At 32.9% G+C, this 18,429-nt stretch overlaps 1 protein-coding gene and 1 long non-coding RNA gene across 2 annotated transcripts in view; one reads left to right on the forward strand and one right to left on the reverse strand.

The window, feature by feature from the left end:
- Positions 1-18,429, forward strand: part of LOC133178191 (synaptogenesis protein syg-2-like) — a 142,651-nt gene that overhangs the window by 13,836 nt on the left and 110,386 nt on the right. The gene's annotated exons all lie outside the window — the stretch shown is intronic.
- LOC133201973 (uncharacterized) lies at positions 5,720-7,038 on the reverse strand. Its single transcript, XR_009723175.1, has 3 exons — positions 6,946-7,038; positions 6,044-6,153; positions 5,720-5,774 (listed from the first exon to the last, which is right to left on the reverse strand). It is a non-coding gene; the product is annotated as an uncharacterized LOC133201973 (long non-coding RNA).

Raw genomic sequence — 18,429 nt, forward strand, 5'->3', positions numbered from 1 at the left:
TCTACTGACCCTGTTATCACAGCCTCCCCTTCAGGACTTCTGTACAACAATGGAACTAGAGTCACCTTGACCTGTCAACTATCAGGAGGAAACCCTGTAGCCACGGAGGAAACCCTGTGTCATGGAGATGTAAAAACACAGTTATAACGGGAACCAATCAGAGTACCTCTACTACAGCTGTCTCTGTGTTGTCATTGGTGATGGATAGTTCCTTCAACAATCAACAATGTTCTTGTACAGCTAATCACAGGCTCCTTACCAGTCCTAAATCAACGAGAGTGTCACTGACTGTATTTTGTAAGTTAATTAGTTTTAAATCTATGTACATGTAATTCTTTTGTATCATGAACAGGCTTTAAGGAATTTGATCATGTGACCAGCCTCCTTTCCAGCTCTAAATCAAGCAGTTTGTGTTGCACTGACTGTATTTTGTCAGTCAAGTAATTGCATTTTGGTAATACATATATATCAACTAACTTTTACATCACCGAGTGTGATTGATAAAGGGGTTACTGTAAAGTGGGAAACTGAAAGGAGTTTATCATTGACTTTTCAGTGGTCAATACATCAACTAGCTTTTAGATGTTCTTTTGTACATTATAACCATGCAGCATATTAGATTGGTTTTAGTAATTAAATTGGGACAAATTTCCTATATTATATCTGGCGAGCAATAGGGTGATATATATGTACAGCGTATTTTGTATGCATGTTTATTTTTTATTTTTATTTTTTTTTTTGGGGGGGGGGGGTCTGATCATTACAGTTACTTTTAAGGATAGTAACAGTTATTGGCCATACATGTAGGTACATGAACATTTGTTTGCTGTTTTATTGTGTATACATCATTTTATGTTTTGTTTTGTAATTATCGTAATTGCATTGGAGACAAATCAATATTCGAAATAAATTCCATCTTAGAGAAATTTGTCAATTTTATATATGATATAATGTATTTCACAGGTTATATAATAATATTTTAGATTAAAAAGGCCCGTTTACAAGCAGTTCAATAATATTCCTATCAATTTAATATGTATGGCTTGAAAAAATGACAATCATAAGTGGTGGTTATTGAGAAGAAAAACCACAATTCTTATTGGTGCTTACAGAGAAGGGGGAGGATTTTAAAAAAAAGGTGTTTGCATGGTTTCTTTTTAATTCTCTGCTACACCCGTTGCATTTTCCTATTGCTTGTAAGCTTGTGCCCCCTTTCAAAAAACAACATCGAATTTGACTGACACTTTTAAAATTACATTTCAGCAATCCCACAATCGCAACCCTCCCTTATCTACACAAAACATATTCAACTTTTTATTGTTTGAAGCTTTTTTGCAGTTTTTCATTGATTAAAAGGCATATAAGTGCAAAAACACATACAATCATTTTAGGACCAAAATTGTGGAGATGGGAAATGCTGTAATCATTGACACCCAGTTTGCTTGACAGTGATTGTCATATTATATATCATTGAATATTCAGGTTTGTTCAAATCATGAACCCTTGGGTAGGGTGGGGCCATAACAGGAAATCAAATTTTAACACAGGAATTCATATATTGAGAAAAATCTTTAAAATCTTTTTCTCAAGGACAGCAAAGCAATGATTAGTCAAACAGTGTATAAAATTAAACAGGAAACATCCTCAAAAAGCTATATTGAAGTTTGTTCAAATCAACACAATAAATATCGATCCACGTATCCAGATTTTAGTTCATTATATAGAGTCAAATTTTCCTAAAATTAAAGGGAAACTTTTAAAAAAAAATCAGCTTTGAAGAACAGCCAACTCGCGTGAGCGTTGTGGTCCGTGGGCATATTGTTCTTAAATATGTATTTTTTTTTTCAGTTTTATAATGTTAGTGGATTAAATCTATCTTGTACTAGTACTAATGGACTTTTGCGAGAAGCGGTGACTTTTACAATCGACGGCTTTCTTTTACACTAAGACAATGTATGCAAGCTCTTTTTGCGAAAAAAAAAAATATTAAGCTTAACTGTTAATTAAACGATAATAATGGCCCATTTCAACGCACATTAAACGTTTTCTAGCAAGGAAACGGCCACCACTCTACCCTCAACTCTCTCTCTTCCCACATTGACCAACTCTAGCTTAGTTTTCCTTCCGGAATATTTTTCATCCTTATTTGATTCTTTCAGAAAATGAGATTGAAAGAAGATACTACCTCTTACGTATAAGGTAACCTAAGTTATGTAATTCTGCATCCCGTGTCTATTGCGTTGATTGAATACCGGTAAATCATGTTTGTGCCCCTAACACCTGTCTATAACCACTTCTAAGGTTTTCTTGTCTATTATCAATTCCGTGCCTCCATAAGTAAGGCAGGTTTAAATGCCAAAGTAAGCCGTCGATTGTAAAAGTCAGTGGTTCTCGCAAAAGTCCAATATTAATACCAGCACTATTAATGTTAGTACTTACTAGTACTTATAGTCAAACTTCTTCGATCAAAAGTCACGTTTTCGGTTACATTTTTGTAGAGTATAAAACTTTCTTCACTGTTAAACATGCATGTGAAGTCTTTACGTCATTGCAGAATGCAATAAACATTTTCCCCATGGTTTTTAAAAGAAATACTAGTATCTTTGTGCTATTTCCTGTCGAATTTCTCCGTCAAAATTAAAACTTACCTACAACTTTTGAATAGGTTAAGAAAGACCACTTTTCGTGAATTTAAAATCCAATAACAGAGATTTTAATGTACTCTCCATACCTCGGTAACTGGCGAAGAAGCCACAATAGCTTCGTTAATTTTCATAAATAAAAAAGCATAAAGTTTCCAGGTTAGTATGTGGCCCAATGCAGAAATCTATGTCTTTAGTATATTAAAACAATTATGTTCATGATAGCTTGTTAATGAGATTTGATATTGAAAATTTTTTAAAATTAATATAATTTGTGAACTAGAGATATTCAACCTACAGACAGAAGATCTCTGATGAGAATTTTTTGTGTTGTGCTTCTTAAAATTCAATGTCGGACTACTGATATGTAATGAGACGATGATGTCCTTTTTAGTTGGTAAATATTGTTTAAGGAATAAATTTAATAGCTACCCAAGTTATACTGGTATAACCTGGGTTGGGGTAGTTTACGCTTTATAAACTGCAAAGCGTTTTATAAAAAAGCGTAAACTGTTCCAACCCAGATTATAGCAGTGTAACTTGAGTAGCTATTAAAATCATTCCTTATAATTTGATTTTCCACCATTACGTGTAGAAAATAAACAATTTCTCCTTTAAAATGCCTTCAAATTGTGCATATTTTAAATGTAACGTCAAGAGGATTGTTACGTTTTTGACGTAAGTCATTGTGACGTTGGCAACACAGATTATCCGACTTAAACTAATTTTTTATCCAATCAAATTACGCCCTATAACCAAAATTTAATTAATTAATGATAATCAAGAAAAATACTAAAATACATATTTCTCATGTCAGTGTCAAAGCAAGTAAACCACATTAAAGTGCATATTTATATAATATACCATGCTCAATGCACGAAAGAAATAATGAGATCAAGAGATCAAGAAATGAATAACAACAGTGATAAGGACTAATTATACTTATTCCTCCAGAATAACTTCAGTATTGTAAATGTCTGGACTTTTGTGCATAACGGGTTCACGATATCAAAGTAAACTGACTGTCCCTCCAATTTCCCATACCATCCAAATAGGAAAACGTGATTTCTATGCAAGGATGTATGTCAATACATAGAAGATTTAGAGTATGTGCTAATAATCATGTATTTCTAAAATGAATACGTAAATAAAATGTTCTTTAATATTTTATGGTAAATCCTCCGTCCTCTGACCCTGTCATCACAGCCTCCCCTCCAGGACTTCAGTACAACACTAGAACTAGAGTAACCTTGACCTGTCAACTATCAGTACGACGGTACGACGGCTTCAAAAGCTCAGCAAGTTTGATGTTGATCATTCCCAAAGACACTTCAAACTTTTCTTGCTCAATTTCTGAAAGAAAAGATTACCATAAAGATGTATGATATCTATCTCATGTATAAATATATGACAAATAATAAACTAAAGCTATATAAGACAATTGGTTCTTTCAACCTGGCAGATCAGTTTAATACTGTAGAATAGGAATTTATTATCTTGTAATTTTTTGTTCAGATTAGGATTGATTTCTTTTTAAACTAATGGAAGTTGTGAAATTAAAAAAAAATAAATAGACATGATTGTGTCTAAGTTAATTAACCTTGAATATGAGAGAGAACATTGTAAATTACATAAACTATGTACCCTTAAAAACATTCAGCAAATAAAGTTAAGGTATGAAAAAAAGTACATTAGTAAATATAATTTATATACCATATAAAACATTCAGTTTTGCCTTGTCAATGGCTCGTCTTTTGTCTCTTAAGCTTCTGATTAAAAGCACCTTGAACAGGAGTTTGGACGCCTATGCTGCCTTTGATATATTATCCTCCATATCAGCTTACTCCGTTAACTGACCCTTGAAAAGAGGAAAAGACGAATTTATAGGCATATGTAATTGCTTTAAATGCACATTGGCATTTAAAACATAACAAAAATATAGACAAAGCAAATAACATATATATAATAAAGTGAATATATAGAATACATTTGTTCTAGGCTTCAAACATGCAAATATATGTTCATATTTTTTTTTTTTGAAAAATTAAGAAAATATTAAATAAACTGTTATAAATACATGTAACTTCCATGCCTCAACAATTCAGTATTGAGTAAGATAATATATTAGTACATGTATACATGTACTTCTTTATTTCTGGAAATTTATATCTGCGACTAAGGTTATAGGTTTGTGTAAGAATATTGTAACGTGTTTGGGTCCGTGAATCTGGGTAGATCCTTAATCAAGACAATTAATTAAACAAATGATTAAAAATGATAAGTGACAAAGGATGTGAAAAATAAACGAGTCAGTATATACATATAATTAATATTAGGATTTCCTATCCTTAACATAAAGCATACAACTATCTTTAAACAATTATTGGTATGGGTCTCACACAGGTCTGTATCCTGTATGTATCAGTACCAGGACAGGTACGGGTCTCAAATCCGGGATAGGTCCTGTACTCAGACAGGTCTGTGTCCTGCATGTATCAGTACCAGGACAGGTACGGATCTTCGAGGTCTCTGTCCTGTACACAGACAGATCTTAATAAAATTCGAGGAAAAGTAATTACAACTTTATTAACCTGAATAATGTAAACCCAGTATACTAGACACCGTATACTGTATTAATTACAAGCCTTATTAACCTCCGCCGTACCTCACTATTATACCTTGAACAACCGTCTACACTGCGCTCCGACTGGCAACTGCCAGCTTTCTGCAGAGCGCTCGTATTTATACCCATGTATACCCGGACTACCCTTGGCCGCTATCGTATCACATTACGATAAAGTCCGGCTGACGTAATGCATAAAGACATCCCAAGCCCGATCTCTGTCACAATATGATGAATGACATTGACAAGGCGTAGGTAAAAACTTGTGAACAGGACAGAGAACTGACATAGGAAACAAGTTAAAAGCAACAACTTCTTAAAATAACTAAAATATATTTAAAAGAGTGGAGTCTAAGGTTCATAATAACTTTTCTCAATGCCTGGCTAACATTGATAAACACATAATTTCAATTCTTTTGATTTTATTGATTAGGAAAATGATTAAAAAATCTTACCTTTGTGTAAATTTCCATACAGCTCTCTCGCTCTTGTCCTTTTTGTGAGCATTCCTGTAAATAATGCATGCATGATTTTATGTCATAGAGTATAGTCATTTTTAATATTTATACTTAAATAAAATGTAAAATGATTATGCATGTAGCATTTAGCATGTTTAGATTACCTGTCAAAAGTTATAATTGTTATGCATTATTAAGGAATTAAGAATATAAACCTCTTGTTACTTGTTCAATAAAAAAAATCTTACGCTATAAAACATTAATTAATAAAAACAATGTTAGTTTATTTGTGCTGAATGATAATTTGAGCAGGCTCTCACCATTCTCACAAGCTAGGTGACTGAATGACTTAGCATCTACATCTACATATTAGGACATTTCATCAAACTTGATGATTATATGCCGGCGCTGTGCAAATCGAGTACTTCAGCTATAAAATAATAAAAGTAAGTGCTGTGAATGATCATGAACATGCATTAAAAAATAGATACAATTATTTACAGTTTACTCTGTAAATGTAAGTAGTACATGTACTAAGGAATGTTATTAGCTAATAATTCGGACCAGAGTTCTGAACTGGCCCCAAAGAGGCTGCCGACACCACTGAGCATGGAAGAGAAATAAATTTCCATAATGGTGGTGGGGGGGGGGGGGACTATATTTAAATTATCTGTGCAAGTACTAAAGGTCTGAAAGTAAGGAAGACTTGAAATGCCTTTGTTGGTGGTAGTCTGTGAAACTAAATAGAGGCTTGGGTCTACCGCAACTAAGTTGTGCACAACTTTATATCATATAGACAGCTTATAGAGCATTATTAGTCTACCACCATCTACACGTTTTTTCTTTGTTGTAAACATGGTAAAGACAGCCAATTTAGATGTTGCATGTTGCAACATATTGGAGACACTAATAGTGTTATGATGTCTGTGTACGATGTAACATGGACTGTCGTGGCGCAATTGGCAACGTGCCACTAGCATATATAGCGAGGTCTAAGGACATGTACGAACGGAGGAAATTCGGGTTGAAATCCACACATTGTTCAAACATATTTTGATAAGAGATGTTTAGAGTTGTACAATAATTATTAAAGAAATGAAACTCGCCCTAATGGTTTCATCGTCGGGCATTCTATGTGTGTGGTGCCCAGACTGAGGAACAGTCAATTATCCATTCAACTTCAAGAACACATAAAATACTGATTACTGTACATTGTACCTACCGGGTCTTAAAATGTCTGCATCTTTTGTCAAAATACAAATTCCATTCCAAGCTAATAATGACAGCAGTTCCCTTCTTCGTGACACTCTCTTTCCTTCTGTCCAACAAAACAACATGGCAGCCGAATTGTTGAATTTTGGCGGGCTGTAGTTTAAATTAATTGTTCATCGAGCCCGACATCGATCTCGACGTAATTGTACTATGAGCCGACAGTTTAAGAAAAAATTCTAAGTTATTTTCCACAGCTTTCCAGAGCAGAAAATGTCTAAGTTTCTCATTTTATCAGCTTTTCCATAGAATTCCACAACTTTCCAAACCTCAAAATGTCTAAGTCCAAATTTGTTATTCAAATTCCAAAAGATTCCAAAAACACTTTTAGACTCTTGTATGGAAATGTTTGGAATTCCATGGAATTCCATGGAATTCCAAAACTTTTCCAAACCCTTTGGAAAATCTACATTAGGGCATTTATCATTATCACCATGCAGACTCTTAACACACTGTTGGTGCTTCTGTACTATTTTAAACCCAATATCAAAACCTCTAACATTGACGATCTTGGTTTTTGAAGAACATTCAATAAGATATGTTATTTTTGTCACATTTGTATTTATCTATTCTTTTTCAAGTCTACTTGATCATTAAAACTATGAAGAGTACTTTTTGTTTCATACAATAAAATTCTCACAGAATTCTTATATTCTATTACACTTTCAAATACATAATTTACAGTAACTAATCATCAAAGTGATTGACAAAGGGAAATGCCTTCTCTCAGTAGAATAGTACAAACTTATAGAGCCCTGGCCAGAACCAGGACACTTGACCAAATGTCCAGATGTTCAAAAATCTGGTAAAATACCTTTGCTTGTTAAAACTTTCCTTGCTCTGATATGCCCAGGAACAGATAGAATTTTCAAAGAAATAATGCATTTTCACTGCAGATTCAACACAGCTCTATCCTAACACCAGAACCTATGACCCAGCGGCATGAGATTTACAGATTTGAAAGAGGTTCTATTTCTTATCTTAGTAACTTTTTCTATAGATTTTATTTCTCACCAACGGTGGCAACACCGTATAATTTTCAGAATTCCGCACTTAAAAGGAGACTACTTGTGTTTTTGGGTTTACTACATACAAAAGCTTTAGAATAAAAAAGCAATTTGAAAAAAAAAATTACAGTTATATACCGGCATGCAATGAACATTTTATTCTCGCAATAAGGCCTTCCATTGTTTTACTTATAGATGAAAAAATAAAATAAATAAATAAAGATGAGCAATGTGTGAATAAAGAAAATGCATTAACAATTTAATGCTCGCACACCCGCATCCTTTATGTTGTTCGTACAGGCTCTTTATGTAATGGAAGGTTACGAGGCATATAGTTATTGTTTTGCCCTGTCCGTCGGTCCATCTGTCTGTCTGTTTGTCCATAAAACATTCACCTTGCCCATAACTTTTGATTGTTTGGAGCATTGGCTTTCATATTTCATAAGTGTTTTTTCTTGTGACAAGACATTTCTCGGTATCAACACATTTAACCCCTTGACCTTGGAGTTTTATCCACTTCTGCAAAATTTTACCAAACTCAAACCTTCACATTAACTTTTGAAATGTTGATTCTAGGGCTTCCATTCTTCCATGCGTATTCCTTGTGTAGGGACCTTCCCTCGAGTTTACATGTTTATGACAGATTAACCTTGACCTTGCAGTTTGACTACTTTTGAAAAACTTAAACCTTGGCCATAGTTTTTGAACAGTTGGTGCTCGGGCTTTCTTATTTCACAATTTTTTTCTTGTGATAAAACCTTTAATTGGGTACCATTATTTTTAATATCTTGACCTTGACTTTAAAGTTTGACTTGCATTTGAGAATCTTTAACCTTTGCCATGAGTTGCCACACGTGGCCCTCAGTTTTTTACAAACTTATCCTTTTTACTGGTAAATAAGTATACTACGTTAAGATTCAAATTCAAAAGGTCGAAATAAAAAAATAAATTTGCAGTTTATAGGTATATAAAATAATTATTCTCAGTCAGTTATAAGTAAAGTGATTTCCAGAAGGTTACAGACTGCTCAAATTCCACATTTAGTATTTTTAGAAAGCGAGCATCCTTTGTAATAAAATTAGATAGAACATGAATATTTAAAAAAAAAAAACTTAATTGGACTAAACTAATGTAAAGTTGAATTAAGATTATTATGCCCCCGTAATCGAAGATTCGGGGGCATATAGTTTTTGCCCTGTCCGTCCGTCTGTCTGTCTGTCTGTCTGTCCGCAAAAACTTTAACCTTGTCCATAACTTTTGATTGGTTGAAGCTATGGCTTTCATATTTTACATGTGGATTTATTGTGACAAGACCTTCCTTTGGATACCAAAAAACTTTGACCTTAACCTTGGAGTTTGACCTTCTTTTGAAAAACTTTAACCTTGGCCATAAATTTTGAACGGTTGGTGCTAGGGCTTTCATACTTCACATATGTAATTCTTGTGACAAGACCTTTCTTTGGATACTAACAACTTTGACCCTTTGACCTTGACCTTGGAGTTTGAATACTTTTACAAAACTTAAACCTTGGCCATAACTTTTGAATAGTTGGTGCTAGGGCTTTCATACTTCACATATGTAATTGTTGTGACAAGACCTTCCTTTTGATACCAACAACTTTGACCCTTTGACCTTGATGTTTGACCTACTTTTGGAAAACTTTAACTTTGCCCATAACTTTTGAATGGTTGGTGATAGGGCTTTCATATTTCAAATGTGTATTTCTTGTGAGAAGGCCTTTCCTTGGGCACTATTAATTTTGACCATTTGAACTTGACCTTGATGTTTGACCTACTTTTGAAAACTTTTATCTTTTCCATATCTTTTCAATGGTTGCTGCTAGGAGTTTTTTTTATATTTTACAGGTATATTCCTCGAGACAAGACCTTACTTTGGGTACCAACATCATATTTGATTTGCATTTGAGAAAGTTTAACCTTTGTTTTGAGTTGCCATACGGGGGCATAAGTGTTTCACAAACACATCTTGTTTTTTTTTTTCAGAAGGATTGAAATATTAAGATAGAAAATTGAAATTATTTCAACAAACATAGAATTTATAGTGTCAAGAGAATTAGAGGAAAATCGTTTAAGTCAGCAAGGTCAAGATTACACAAGAAAGTGCTATGGCTCATAGGTTCTTGCTTTATTTTGAATTAAAAAATTATCTTAACTTCCTTTCAGACATCAATGTTATAACGTCAAATTGGAATCAAAGTTATTCCGTGAAAGAACATGAAAGTTTTCAATGAGTTTGTGAAGTGGATGGAAATCCGTCATCTAATATAACTTGGATGTTTGTTAGAAACAACAGTGTTATAAGAAAAGACTATAATGTGAAGAAAAGCTCACTACAAATATCTTCAACAAACTGCTTGGACTATGGAACTTACAAAGTATTAGCAGACAATGGAATGGGTCCATATGCTAGTATAACTTCAAATTTGTTTGTGAAATGTAAGTTTTTAACTCTGAGATTGAAGTTCAAATTAAATTCTGTACCCGGCAAAATGTTGTATGGAAGGACATTTTTTAAAAACAAAAATATCTTATTTAATTGGCCAAACAAACATACAAATACAACATTCCTATCCAGTGCATTTCAAAAAACTCAAAACATGTCCAACAAGCTCCTTAAATATTATGAGACTGAAAGTAACCTTTCTTAGCTGAAGAAAAAAAAAAACAAAAAGGGGCAAAGCAAGGATGAATGGGTAGAATTAAATGCAAATATTAACATTAAAATGAGATATTATGCAAATTTGATTTTAAAGGTTTTTTTTTTAAATAGGTAGGGTCTAAAATTTGGTTTATAATTTTACTACTAAGTATGATGTGTTAAATGAATAAATACAACGGACAAGTATGGAAATATATCCATGTACGGTGCATACAATAGACAATTATGGATAATGGTGTTGACACAACAGTAAAAAGTAACTCCTGCAAAAATCAAGAAAAATTACAAAAATTAGTTGCAATCAATTGTGTCCTTTGTTGGGTTAGAATTTCCATTACATTCTTTGCACTTATGGAGAATGCAATAAGGTTTTGAATTTCGATTTACACCCTGGGTGAGTTTGGGGGTCAAAAATGACGTTTTTTCTACAAAAACCTGGTTCCCTGACCTCCTCTTACATTTTTCCAGTAACCAATCTATCTTCTGGAATATGATTGCTGTTTCCTGTTGATGTGCAATAAGGTTTCGGAATTTCGATTTTTACCATTAAGGCAAAACAACAAAAATAAAATAGTTTCCTGAAATCTCTTTCATTTATCACAGTAGCCCATTTATATATTTGGAATATAAATGGGAGTGTCTTGCATTTGTGCAATAACGTATCGGAAACTCGATTTTTACGGGGGGGGGGGGGATTTAAGCTCCAAACATGTCATTTTTCTTCAATAACCTGGTTTTCTGAAATCCTTTTTCATTTTCTTTGCTGTAACAATAAGTTGTTAGAATTTCAATTTTCATTCGGGAGGGGAGGTGGAGTCAAAAATGGCATTTTCATGTACACGAGTGGAGATGTAGTCCAAAACATCACATTCTACAAAGATAGTGTTAAAACAGAGGACTTTGGAAATTATATTTTTAGAGTTGAAAATGAAATTGGTGACTTTACCAGGATCTTCCATGTGGATTCAACAAGTAAGTAATTCTTTAAAGAGTTTGTACGCTATTCCAGCATTAAAGAACATGATTAACTTTGATATCATTTAAAAAAAACGTGTGAATTTTGAGATGAAAATGAGCTGATAAGAAGCCTTTTTACAAGAAAAAATAAAGAGTAAATCTATTTCAAGAATTTTCTAAGAACTGAAAAATCACCTGAGCAATAAGGGGTGGAAAATGTTGAACCGTTCGTTATAATGTGTATAATTATAATATTTTCTAGATCATCGTCCCTAAGCCTAGAGTAGGATTACATTTAACATTTGTTTAAGGAGTAAACATTTGACAAGGGATTTGTGCTGTGGCGCTGCACTTTAGGAATATTTCCGTCATTTTTATTTACGAAAGACAAGGACAATTATCCTCTAAGTATTCTCACTAACAGGCACAAAATGCATATTGGGATTGTAATGTATTTTGGAAATGAAAGGAAAAAATTTCTTCGAAAATCCTTTATATAAGACAAAAAAAAAAAAAAAAAAAAAAAAAAAAAAAAAAAATGCGGTGCCAACCTGTCAGAAAGCAGTCTCAAAGTAGACCCAGAAACTGTTTTGGGGTCTATTTTGCACAGCTTAGCAGTTCAGTAGCACTCCAAAAGCTCTCTCACAGGCAAAAAAATCAGTTTATCACAGATTGTTAATCAAAATAGCTTTCCCAGGAAACCCATTACAAGCGATTGATACAATAGATTAATAAAGCCAAGATCTTACTCAGATTGCCAATTTGAATGAACAACGTCAGTATCTTTAACGGTAGTTGTTGTGAAGGTTATACATGTAGCAATCCATCTCATCATGTACAAACTGAATTGAGAACAAGGCCGAGATATGAAATAATTGATATTCGTTCTAAGGAAATTATTCTTTGTTTTAGTTACATTTTTTTTGTATTTTCATTACCAGGGCCACCCTTAGTGCCTACCAACTTTACAGTGATCTGTGAAAATTCCTTGTTCATAAAGATATCCTGGATTTCTAACTTCAATGGTGAAGATGATCAAAGCTTTCAAATTTCATATGCAACTGATGTGTATTTGGCAGAATCTTATAAAGTTCTTAAAACAAACATAAGTGATGAAGGATATGGCAAGACTCACAGCTACATACCTAGTGTTGAGTTGCAAGGACCTTTGTGGTTTACAATAACTGCCTCGAACAAGTTTGGAAATACTACATCAGATGCAATTTATTGCACTGCTGTTAAAAGTAAGTATGAAGTCATTTTTTATAGAAGATTGAATATCTAATTTATTATGTTTAATATCTAAAATATCTAATTTATCATGTTTCCCAAATGAAGTCACATTCGATCACAACAGAAAGTGTACTCATTGGTTGTATATCTTCACATATAATTGCATGAAATTGAATAATCAAGGTCAATGAAGATGTCCGACAATCTTTCGTCACTTCAGATCCAATCGAAATTAGTCATAGATTGGTAAATGTCCAATTTCTGTCATCTGTAAACTTTTCACATTTTCCAGTCTTTCTTCGTACAAAATGCCAACTGAACCAATTAAAACAAATTTGAAACTAAACGTCTGTGAGTGAAAGAGATTGAAGTTTGGTGAAATGAAGGGCCAAATCCTTTTTCAAGGAAAAAAAATTCAGAAATACTAAATACCGGGTGCGGTTATTTAACTATCTTTTCCAGAAACACTGTACTGGCACTCCAAATAAATATTATCAAATTCTTAATGTCACTTTACAAAGTAAGTCTTCTGATTGCATAGGACACTTATAAAAAATATGGGTTCCTACTTCAGAAGTTTGGAGTCAAAGAATGGCCTTCAGTATGTGACAAAATCCCGAGGCTTGAATTGCTTTCTCCAACTTATGGGGAAGGCGTAAAAATGTGAAAACATGCATAATGGTTCTTTTTTCTCTTTAATTCTCTGAGATACGGTTATTCAAATAAATTGCAGAACATTTGAAAACCTAATTTTTATTTATTTATTTTTTTTACACAACAAATAAATTTAAAGTTTATTTGAAAACTCTTCCAAAACATGAGTGGTATTTCCAAGCGTTCTGAACATAACTTAAAATTCACATTCACAAAATATTGAAATGATTTAATATTATTTAAAATGAAACTAAGGTATTCTCAGAATAAGGTACTTTTCATTGGAACATTGGTCAATTAAAACTGTTCAAAAATTTGCATGTTAAATATACAAAAACGTACGTATCATATGAATGCTTGTACCATCACTGCAATCAATAAAATTTAGCTGTCTGTTACATTGTATATAGAGTGTGAGTATTTGGGCTTAATGACAGATTTATTAATCCCCGTAACGATGTTTGTGAGGATATACATGTAGCAATACGCTCTTCAATGTGTGAGCGAATGAGAGAAAGAGAGAGTGCGTGCGTTAAAAGAGAGATAATTTACATCAGGATTGATGTCACTGCTTACCTGTTGAATTAAATATTTCTGTTATTTGAACTCTTTCCGTTATTTTTGATTTGCATTCACAGAAAAATATGCCCAAATTATCACATTCTGTACTATACAATGAATTTAATAGATAGAGCCATGTTTTATTTATTGTAGTGATGATACAAGCATAGATAATACATAAATTATTTCTCATATTTAACATGCAAATTTGTGACAAATTTAATTAATCAATATTCCAAAGAAAAGTATCACATCTCCCCATTCTTCTGTTTCATTTCATATAATATTATGTTCAAAGTCCTATATTTAAACTAGTATGATTTAAGAACACACCAGCACAATTACACATGTAAGTATATAAGTTTTTTTTAATAATGCTGTCCCTTATTACAATATAAATGATAATTATAGGTCTTTAAGGAATTTTAAGTGAAATCAAACAATTCAAAATAGGAGCAGAGCAAACACGGACCTCCCAACATCAGAGGTGGGATCAGGTGCCATGGAGGAGTGAGCATCCCCTGCCGACCGGTCACACCTGCCGTGTGCTCCTTGTCATAATCGGGAAATAACGGAAAAATCCGTCGGCAATTCTGTGTGTAAATAATGGCCTAAGAATTTGTATGAAAAACGTCAGTCAGCATTTGACTCAATGATAAATTGCTGTATCTGCCCTGACCTTCTCGCTTGAGCTCAGACTGGCAACTGACTACTTTATTTTGAAGAATCATAATATCAAAGAAATATTTAGATATTGTACCGGAGCAGGCTTGCAGTCTGTTAATTCTATAGTCAAAGTTGAACAAATTTTGTCCATTTTGTCTTCTTTCCTACAAATACAAATTTAAATAGTTTGTGATGTAACAGAAACAAGAACTGTCAATAATCTAATTCCATACTACTATATATTTGTTAATTCAGATTTTTCATTCAATGTTTAATATTTGTTTAAATTTCTAAAGATTTTCAAAATCTGGCTTTCACTGGGGGGAAAATACGCTTTTACCGTACGTATATAGTTATTTCAGTATAATGTGTTACATCATTATGGTACTGTTAAAACTAAACGCAAGGAAATACATGCACATGTGATGAATTACTTACTTAAATGGCTGTATTTATCCTATTTTTCAATTAAATTCTTTGAAATTTAAAACACGAATATATATTATGGGGCACTTTAAGAAGATGTATGTGAGAAATCAAACAAAATGTGCACTCACTTTGGCTGAAATCTGATTGACTAATTACTCATATACTTTTTCTTGTATTCAGATAAAATACTTAAAACACAATTGCATAATTTAAAAAAAAGCTTGTAGGTAATTGGGCATCATAAGAGGGTGGGGGAGTTGCTTTTGGAACATCTCTAACAGTTGCCATTACAATTAGAACTTATTAATTTTTTAATTTGTTAAAACTCATTTTATTTATATCTTTCATTAGAAATAGCCACTCTCGGGGCATATGTGTTTATCATAAACATCTTGTTCAAGTTTCCGATTCAAATGTAGGAGGAATAGTCGGTGGTGCGATTGGTGGAGTTGTTTTCGTTGCGTTTGTTGCACTCGTGATATTTTTTAACAGAAAATATCAAATTAAATGTGTTGGTAAGTAATTTTGATTAATTAAGATTTATTGTTCAATTAAATATATCAGGTTTCTTTGATTAATATGTATTTTAGGATATAATCTTTGTTTCAGAAAGAGCCTCAAACCAAAGGTAAGAAACAGCAACGTTAACACTGAGTCAGAATTATGAGAAAAGTTTGGTACACTAGAAATACGAGGGGCGATCAGAAAATAATGTTTGTAATGCTATTCCATAGAATCTCTTCATAGAGTACCAACATCTATGTCAAACACTGGTTGATACATTCAATACCTGTATCTTTCTAAAATCTCTTATTATTTTATACACAATATATTTTAAATTCTATCTGTCACATTTATGGAGATTCTGTCGTGTTATTAAGCTTATTTCGTCGCTGGTTTAAAAGACTCAAAAATGGCGTTGAGGTCGTTAAATATTGCTGAACGCCAGTGCAACTAAGACATCCATTACTGGTGAAAACGTGGCTGCGGAAAAAATAGAGAAATATATATATACATGTACCTTGAAATATCTTGCTAACGTTAAATTGTCGGGATATAAACATCAAAGATATGAATCTCAACCTACATAGAATATATGCACGATGGATACCACAACAGAACAGGGTAACACATTTGAAATGCCGGAATCTAAGTCCTTTTGACTTTTTTCTATGCCCTAGACTGAAACAAATGTTAATTGGATGCTGCTATACTTCACGAAGTGCAGATGGTAGATTTTCAGTGACTAGACACCTTATCAAAGGCAGACCACCACGGGGTTTTCAAATCATTGATAGGCATATTACAGAAGTCTCTAAATGTAAAATGGAGGTTCATTGAATGTTTAAATGTGTTTAAATTTTGCATCATCTTATTTTCTTAACTGACATACTTGTAGAATTTTCTGATTGTCCCTCGTAACTCAATTGCAAATATATGTGTGCCCTTAAAAAAATTACTATCGTTTAGTTTTCTATAGTTTACTATACTTTACTTGATTTACCATGAAACTTCTCTGCAGAACGTGTTTTAAGACTAAGAGTTTAAATATTCTATATTAATGATGTAAAATTTAGAAATGATATTTCAATACCCAAGAAATACACTGTATAACGTATACTGTATGTGTACTTAAAAAATTTTTTAGCGGCTTTGGCGTGGACAACGATGCGCTAATTCATGAATACCGCTAAGATCTCATATATAAATACAATATACGGCCCGGAAGTGTGTAGCGCTAATTCATGAATACGCCAATAACTCTATACCCAGTGATTACGCTAAATTTTGAATACGCCAATTTATGTACACGTACAGTATCTATGTAGTTTTCGGATATCAAGTTTTCCAACATTCTGTTCGAATTCCCTTGGGTACTTATTTTACCCAGTTATCAACAGATCTGCTTTTTGTATCCATGTGAAGGAAATTTTATTCAGAAACTTCTACATATATATGAAAAGAAAAAAACTCTTGTGGCCTTCAGTTCGAGATTTAAATATATCGACGACGTTTTATAAATTAACAAAATTTATTCCTTTCTGTTGACTCAAGACATCCCATGGAACTCAAAATCAAGGACTCTACAGAGTCTGCAAAATCTGTTTCATATTTAATGTTTTACTAGAGAAATACATTGATGGTAAACTGACAACTATACTTTATGATAAACATGATGACATCAATTTTTCTTACGTCATCTTCCCTTACCTTATGTGGTAGTATACCTTCATCACTTGCATATGGGGTTTATGTCTCCCAGTTGATTGATACGCAAGAGCATGTTCTACGCATAAACAATTTCTGAAATGAGGCAGACTATCGAGAAATAAGTTGATGATACAAGAGTGTCTATAATCTCGTTTAACATTTGGCAAATTTTTGGTAGATAAAATGACCTTGGTCGCAAACAAAATCTTAAGTTAAGTCGAATGATGACTGAAGTTTTTTATATAAGTTAATTCTTAGGGCATTAATTTTACACTGAAATGTATACGGATTTTCCGGTAACCCGATAATGACAAAGAGCGCCGGTGGTTGTGACTGGTTGCAATGGGGATCTCACTCGTTCATGACACCTGGTTCCATCTCTGTTTTCAAAGGTCCGCTTTGGCTCTGCTCATAATTTGAAGTTTGGCTTTCTAGAAAGCCGGAAATGTCATCTCTTTGGTTTCATTTATGTCACAGAATAAGATGACGAATATAAATTCATATTTTTCAACGAATAATCGGGAAAACTTTACTTTATTGATGTAAAAGTGTTTCTGAGGAAAATGGTTGTAGAAGAAATTGTAACCAGTCATTCATAAAAGTTGTCATGCTAGAAGGCTGCTAAAAACTTCGAGTTTCTATTTTTCCTTTATTCCTCAGTAGCTAAAACCCTTATTTATTTCCTCAATGTCTTTCAAAAGCTTTTTTCAAAGTCACTTAGCCATTTAGCCACTGGGGATATCAAGGCAAAAATGAGCCACCCGCGCACTCCCACCCAATTCAAATTTTAAAGCTATCTTATAAAGCTACTTGAAAACAAAAATAGAAGGTAAAAAAAGCCAGAAAATTTAAATTTTTAAAGCTATAATATATCGTGTAAGTACATGTACTTGTATATGCTACTGGAAAATATAGAATAGAAGGTAAAAAAGGTCCCTTTTTTTCTTTTTTTTTCTTTTTTTTTTTTTTTTTTTTTGTTTTTTTGTTTTTGCAATGCACAGAACGTACTTTTTAAGCTTTGCATTCAAATTATTTATCA

This window comes from Saccostrea echinata, unplaced genomic scaffold, assembly GCF_033153115.1.
Source record: "Saccostrea echinata isolate AGI-Se365-2 ecotype Australia unplaced genomic scaffold, CSIRO_AGI_Sech_v1 ptg000002l, whole genome shotgun sequence".
Classification (NCBI taxonomy): Eukaryota; Metazoa; Mollusca; class Bivalvia; order Ostreida; family Ostreidae; genus Saccostrea; species Saccostrea echinata.